Source organism: Nestor notabilis, unplaced genomic scaffold, assembly GCF_000696875.1.
Source record: "Nestor notabilis isolate BGI_N333 unplaced genomic scaffold, ASM69687v1 scaffold6507, whole genome shotgun sequence".
Taxonomy (NCBI): Eukaryota; Metazoa; Chordata; class Aves; order Psittaciformes; family Psittacidae; genus Nestor; species Nestor notabilis.
This window is the reverse complement of record NW_009936813.1, coordinates 7335-14668: the sequence shown is the minus strand read 5'-3', so window position 1 is coordinate 14668 and position 7334 is coordinate 7335.

Below are 7334 nucleotides of genomic sequence, written 5' to 3'. Positions count from 1 at the left end.
ATAATCCCTTCTCATCTCACTAGTGGTGGGATTTGGTGGCACTTGCTGAATGATCCTTGCACTACAAGAGCAACTACAAGACAGCTTCTCTTCCTCCTTTGTATTTTTGGTGCTCCACATCCCAGAAACACACTGACCACAGCACTGCAGAGCTCAGTAGAACTACAGGTAAAAGTAATAGTAATGGTGTTCTGCACTACTGGTGCTGGACACCTCCAATACATCTCTTCTACTCCAACAACTTTATTTTCTGAGGGATCAGGTCAACATTATTTAGGTGCAGGCAAACAGCAAGAAAACACTCCTCAAATTTAGGCAGAAAAAGGTTTAGAGGGGTTTTAACTGTGGGATGCAGCTGTTTTGTACAAACTAAGCCACTTCTGAGAATCCCTTTTCAAAATCCATGTTTTCCTGCAAAGTGTACAGCAAGCCATTGTGAACCAGTACACTCCAGCAAGGCTGGCTGTTCCACTTGTTAGCAGGGAACCATAAGATCTGTCAGGGATCACATGTTCTTGTGGATCCCAGCATGTTAAAAGAATTATTTGGTAATTCTTTTGTCACAGAGAAAACAGAAGTTAGATTTCAGCAGTCAGGCTTAATTAGCAAGTTAGCTAAGCCAAATATCAGCCAAACTATTCATCTCATCCATAACTTTTCATCAGAACTTAAAAAACCCCAAATATCAGATGCTAAACATCAGGTTTTTGTAAACTGGACAAACAGATAGGAAGAAAGAAAATGGTACCTAATAGATTGCAATACTCTCAACTCCCTTGTTCCAGCTATAATACATAATACAATAGTGAGTATGTCTAAGAAATAGATAGTGAGTATGCCTAAGAAATAGACTAACTCTTCTTGCAAGGAGAAAGGATGTGTATCTCCAGTCTGTGCTTAGAAGGTATACAGGAAAAACAAAACATTATTCCTTGCTGTAAGTCTGCATATCTTGATGAAAATTATTTAATTGTAAGCATATTAAAAACATCCAATTGTTGCCTTTTTTTTCCTAAAGCAGACTTTAGCTATGTTGGTGAATGGGGTTTTGGTGTTACAGCTGCAGGAAAAGTGACTTGTTAAAGACTGTACCAGACGCTTTGACAGAACACTGTATCTGTATACGGTAATGGGCATATAGATACCATATATATGGGTACATTATAACATACTGGAGGAACCCTTCAGAGCTTTGTAATGCAGATGCTGTTTTCCAGCAACAGCAACCATTTACAAACTACAAGTTGCTTCTCCCAGAGAAAACTGGGATTATATCAAAGCGGTTCAGTTCCTCTCAGTTCCTCACAACAAAACTCTGTGCTTGGTTTCCAATACCAAAATTCTAACATTGCAACTTTTTCATAAGAATTAAATGGAAACAGAAATAAAGGGGGAAGAAAAAGCTTTTAGAGTGTTAACTCTCCACGGCAGGAGGAAGCCAGCATGGGCATTGAGCTCGGCACACTCATCCCCTTCTCCCTGCTGAAAGGGACACAAAAAGAACTCTGGCTAAGCATTTATTTTTCTGCTAATGTGAAAGTTTTCTTTTAAAGAGGAAGCAGATTGAACAGAGCACGAGAAAAGAATTTGGCTCTGGCTTATTTCCAAAGGTTTTTTTCCTGATGATTTACTGTTATCACTTGTATTCACACTACAACCAGCCTCAAAAAGAAATACCCAAAACCAAAACCAAGCCCCCCCTACCCCCAACAACAAAAAACCCATAGCACAAAAGCACTAAGAAATAGGATCTTTCCTACTGCTAAATTCTGCTAATAAGCTATATAAGAAGAGAATCACATAAGATAAGAGTGCCTATGTTCATTCACATTTGAGTAGTAACATAGCTGAGCCTCTAGATCTGGAACTTTAGAGCACATCGAAAGATGGCAAATCTCCAAAGTATTAAACAAAATGGTTGAGGCTGATTGAACTTTTTGTTTTACTTTAGCTATATAATAAAATAGAAAATATCTAAATATCTCTGAAGTCTAAAATGTTTAAAGTTTCAGTATAGTCTTTCCAGTAGTTTTACTTCAAAAAGGAGTCTGTCTGGATATTCAGGGAGAAGACCATAACTGCTAATTCTCCAAGAACTTGAACAATACAGATTTCTATATTTGTGGGAGTCCTCTCACCCTCAGCCCTGTGGCAGTCAATTGTGTATGCCCAGTTTATGTAGCAATTCACAAGCATACCACTTTTAGATGGGCATTCAACCTAAAAGGAGGTAAAGCAAAGCCAAAAGGAGTGCCAGTAGGATTGCTTTATTATTGTGTAAGTGATTAAAAGAGAATGAGGATGTTTGCCTTAAGCTTCTGTTACTTACATCTCTTGACGCAATCTAGCACACAATTTCATTCTCCCTGGCTGCAATGCTATTAAAAGACAGGTAGGGATATAAAGCTAACTTGAGCCCAAAGAAAAATCTATAATTTCAGTAACATTTTGTTTCCATTTTCAGGAGATACAAGTTTTACCTGCAGACATACTCCAGGTGAAGATTGCATGAGTGAGGCTCAACTCAGCAGGATCTACAGTTCAACTGATAACTTAAAGTAAAAAAAATAAATAATCAGCACAAATACTACTGAAGTACTACTAACAAGAGACAGATACAATGCCTTCTTACCTCATCCTGACCATACCATGACTTTGGGTTTATTTCTTTCCCCATAACAGAACTGTCTTCCATCCTTGCAACCAGAGTTTGTTCAATTCTAGTTAGAAGCAAGACTGTACCAAACAGCATCAAGCAGATCTTGCTTAATATGGCTCTAGGTCTATGCTCTAGGTAGGTTTTCATACAAATTCAGTACCCACAACTTCTTAAAAATACCAGTCACAGTAAGACTCTCAATTCCCCCTTCACTTCACAGTTTCAGGACTCCTACCACTGGCATTAATCATTACATTTTTGGGTTCAAACATAAAATTCACCTGTTGGTTGCCACCCCTACCCCAAAGGGACTGTGGGGTTTTTGACACACATCTAGAAGCCCCAGGCTTATTGTTTTAAAGAAGGGTACAACCCAAAGATGAAAGTGTGATGCCGTCCTCTCTTAACATTTGGAGCTTATAGAATTACATATACCTACCACACAGCCCACCGTTACCTGGGTGCTGGTGTTTAGGATGCCATAGAATGGCCAGCCTATACCTGACAGAGGAAGCCCTATCTTTTACTCTGTTTCAGTTGTAAGGCCAAGAACATGAAAGAACAGCAGGCAGGGTTTCCAAAATCTCCACACTAGTTCATACCACTGGCCGTGCAAAAGCTGCACTTGCAGAAAGCCATAAGAGAGCAAACTGGTTTATGCCAGCAGAGGTCAGTGGGTGACTCTCTTGCCAATGTTTCAGACGCACATTGTGTATTACAGAGGAGGTTTCAAAATCAGCTACCTTCCATCACCCTGGAACACTGAAAGCTATTCTTTGACTAGATGCAGCCATTTTGCCCTTTTTGATTCTGCTAGCCTGCCCAAGAAAATTATGACGGTTTTGTTGTTACCATCTCCTTGCTTTTCTCTTCAAAATGTTTTTTAGGTTTCTGCCAGACAAAAGAAAGGTATATTTGAGGCTAGGAAGGGAGAGGGGGTAGTTTCCAAAGCTAATGCCTATTTTTAAAGTTTCCATTGCAGTCCTCTACACTAATGTAAATGTAAACTGTTCAAGTATCTGAGTGTGTTGCTCTGGGACATATAGCATTATGCTACCTCGTCAACCTGTGAAGCAACACTTCACTTATGGTTTTGTAACTTACAAATAATGAAAAACACCAGTTTGTTTCATAAGTAAGGAAGACAAAATCCTTCAAGATTTGAGTTTTTAATATTTGCCTTACCTAAAAAGCAAGTAAGACAGGGGAAGAAATAAGTAACATATTAATATAGAATTAATAGATTCATAGAATTGTTTGGGTTGGAAAGGACCTTAAGATCATCTACTTCCAACCCCCTGCCATGGGCAGGGATGCCTCACACTAGACCATGTTGCCCAAGGCTCTGTCCAACCTGGTCTTGAACACTGCCAGGGATGGAGCATTTTTTTTGGGCAACCTGTTCCAGTGCCTCACCACCCTTACGGTAAAGAGCTTCTTCGTTATATCTAACCTGAACTTCCCCTGCTTAACTTTAAACCTATTAGCCCTTGTCCTATCGCTACTGTTCCTGATGAAAAATCCCTCTCCAGCATCCTTGTAGACCCCCTTCAGATACTGGAAGATGTAAGAGTTTGGTAACTAGATGAACTTTAAGATGTATTTCAACCCTAACAACTCTGTAATTAACTTTATGATATGGTAGTCACAATACCCTTCAGTGCCCTTACACACCAGAGAAAGTGAGGACAAGTGCTGTTACAGCATGGACACAAGCCAAAGAGTCAATATGGTAACAAACGTAAAGAGGTTTTTCACCATTAGTTCTTCCTTTCCAAAATATATACTAGTCTAAGAGAATCTTTTGACAGTAAGGTGGGTTTGGCCAATTCCATCAGTAGATACTGTATCACTGAAATTAAAAGCTTACTCATAAGCAAGCTTGGGCTTTTATTTACGTATTTAAGAAGCTATCACTCACCCTTTCGGCACAGTCACTTCTCTCAGACTATTACATAGCCACAAATGCCCTTCCCATCCACCTCTCACCACAGGGAACAAAGGTCCAAGGAATTTAAGTTTAATTTGCCTATTAATCTTTTCAGTATTCAATTTCTAGATGTTATAAATTACTATACCTGGTTAAAAAAAAAGAAAAAAAAAAGAATAGAAGCAGAAATTACGTAAGATGACCTGGCTCTAAAGCAGAGAGCACTGAAGGAATATCAACTCATACAGCCCTTTTCAGTAATAAATTTACCATAATTCTACCTCACACGAGCTTTGTTCTTCAGTTCTTCCTTTAACAATGATACTCCATTTTCATGCATCTTTGTTTTTAAAGCTGCAGACTTAGGATCTTTTCCTCATAAAGTTTCTTAAATTGCTGCAGATATAAACCATGAGTTCTTCAACGATGTCAAGTTACTATCAGTACTGAAGTAGCTGTGGTACAGAGGCTTGGGGAAAAAAAAGAAGTGTTGAGACACCTCAAAATCATCATGTAAGCCATAAACTAACATACTACACAATTACACAAAATTTATTCTCACATCACCAGCAGTGTGATGGCAGCTAGTGCATCTAAATAAAGCTTTTTGGTGAGAGTTAACATGAGGATTTTACCAGTGGAGTATCTGAGGACAGTGCAGTCACTCTGCTTGATCTCTTCTTTCCTGTTTCCTCTCTCACTACAGGTTAGCTTTGTGTAATCTTATGCCACTGTCTCGTAACTAACTCTCTCTAGACCCTCCTATGCTGACACAAAAGCGAGCAGCATTTGTGTTCAAATTGATACATCCCCCTCATCCTTCTCAGCCCAGGATGTAGGCATCTTGCTTTAAAAACAAACAAACAAACAAACAAACAAAAAAACGTGGAAAAAGCAGAAGGGTAAGCACATAACACATGCACTTAAAGTCTCTATCTGGCCTGAATCTATACATTTCTACCATCACAAGTTACTCATCAGGTACCAAACAATTCGATCCAAGCAGCATGAATATCAGAGCAAGCCTAGTCCAGGGGCACAGGCCTGGGGAGAGAAAAATGTCTTAGTCCCACTATTCCCCCAGGTACAATGGGAGCAGCCAACTCCTTTAACTTTGCAACAAACATTTACCTGAAAGGTGGTAAAATCTAAGTACAGTTCTAACAGGCTTTTTTTTAAAAACAGTTAAGAGGCAAAATTCTATCCCATAAAATTTTTATTTCGAAATAAGACTTTATACAGAACATTGTTGATCTGAGTAAATCTAAATACAGCAGTTTCCGTGATATGACACAAGGGTTTGCTTTTAGCACAGTCCTTTCACACTCTAGCAATCAGAAGGCAAGACCAGCAATTAGGAGGGAAAAAAATAAATTGCTCTTATCTGTCAGAACATGTATTTCTAGAGTTCCTTCTTTATGAAATGTACCTAGAGGGTAGAGCACTCTCCACCTCAGATTGCACAGCTATTCACACTATAAAAACAAGGGAAGGACAGGAGATTTTCAATAGGACAGAGATTTGTGAAACAGAACTGCGATTCTGAGACATAAACATCTTTTGTTTCCAAGTTTCTCTCTCCTCCCCTCCCATACACACTGATGTAATTCTCAGAAAGGTCTAAACTGTGGATTATTATGTATATGTACAGTGCAAATACTGTGCAAGCAGAGAAATCTAAAGCCATGTATTGTTCTAGTGCTCAATAAAAGCAAGTTGAGTCTTCTGCTATTCAACTGTACATTATTTATAAAATCGCATTCTAAACCTTACACAAAGCTTATACAGTAGTTTCCATAACCAAACTAAGCACATTTATACACTTTGTGGTTCTCCAGATGCAATTTTCATGGCACCTTCTTTTCTGCAGCACTGAGTACGCAAGATCCCATCCACACAGCACATTAGAATACTTCAGCTCCAACAGTTTTTGCTGTACTCATGCTTCATCAGTATCATGCAAAATATCCTACAACCATGCAGAGACAGATACAAAAATATGGCTGGACTGTTAAGGAGGAGACTGCAGCACAAACCACATTTTTAAGTGCTCATAAATTGTATGCAACCCATTATATCTCCCTTCTTATTTTTAAAAGCCTTTTTTGATGAGGCAATTGTTCTTCCTCATTTATTGGTACAACCAAGGTGTCTCTTGAGAATGTTATCTATTCACATTTACGCTGCTCAATGCAACTGAGTAACTCACTTTAAGCTGGACGGTAGCTTAGAACGACTATGCTTTTAGGTTTCTTAGAGGTAAAAATATTCAGGCTTCGGATTCTAGTGATCTCTCTCTAGTGATCTGTCATTATCCCTTTTCCAGAGAACCAAATTCAACAAGCTACCATCTTTCATCCACTTTGCAGTTGCCCAACAGCCACATGAACCACTACCCCTCTACTTAACCAGCCCTGGTCCTGGAGGCATTCCTCTTCCCCCGGACCAGCACTGATACAGCAAGAGCAGGAAAAGGAGAACCCACAAACCCAATAATTTATCAAAGGGTACATTCTGGTTTACACAGAGCAGTCACTGCACAATGTACACCAGTATGTTCACATCACTGTCATCACTAGGCAATGCTAGTGCTGTTCCTGTGGAAGCTTTTAGCAGTGGCCTCTTTTCCTCCAAGCAAAAATACAGCATCACCCCCAACTGTTTCTGCTGCATTTTTTAATTCACTTGGAGAATCTCCCTTAAAATGGCCAATGTGCATTTACTCTATAAAACCAAGCATTAGTG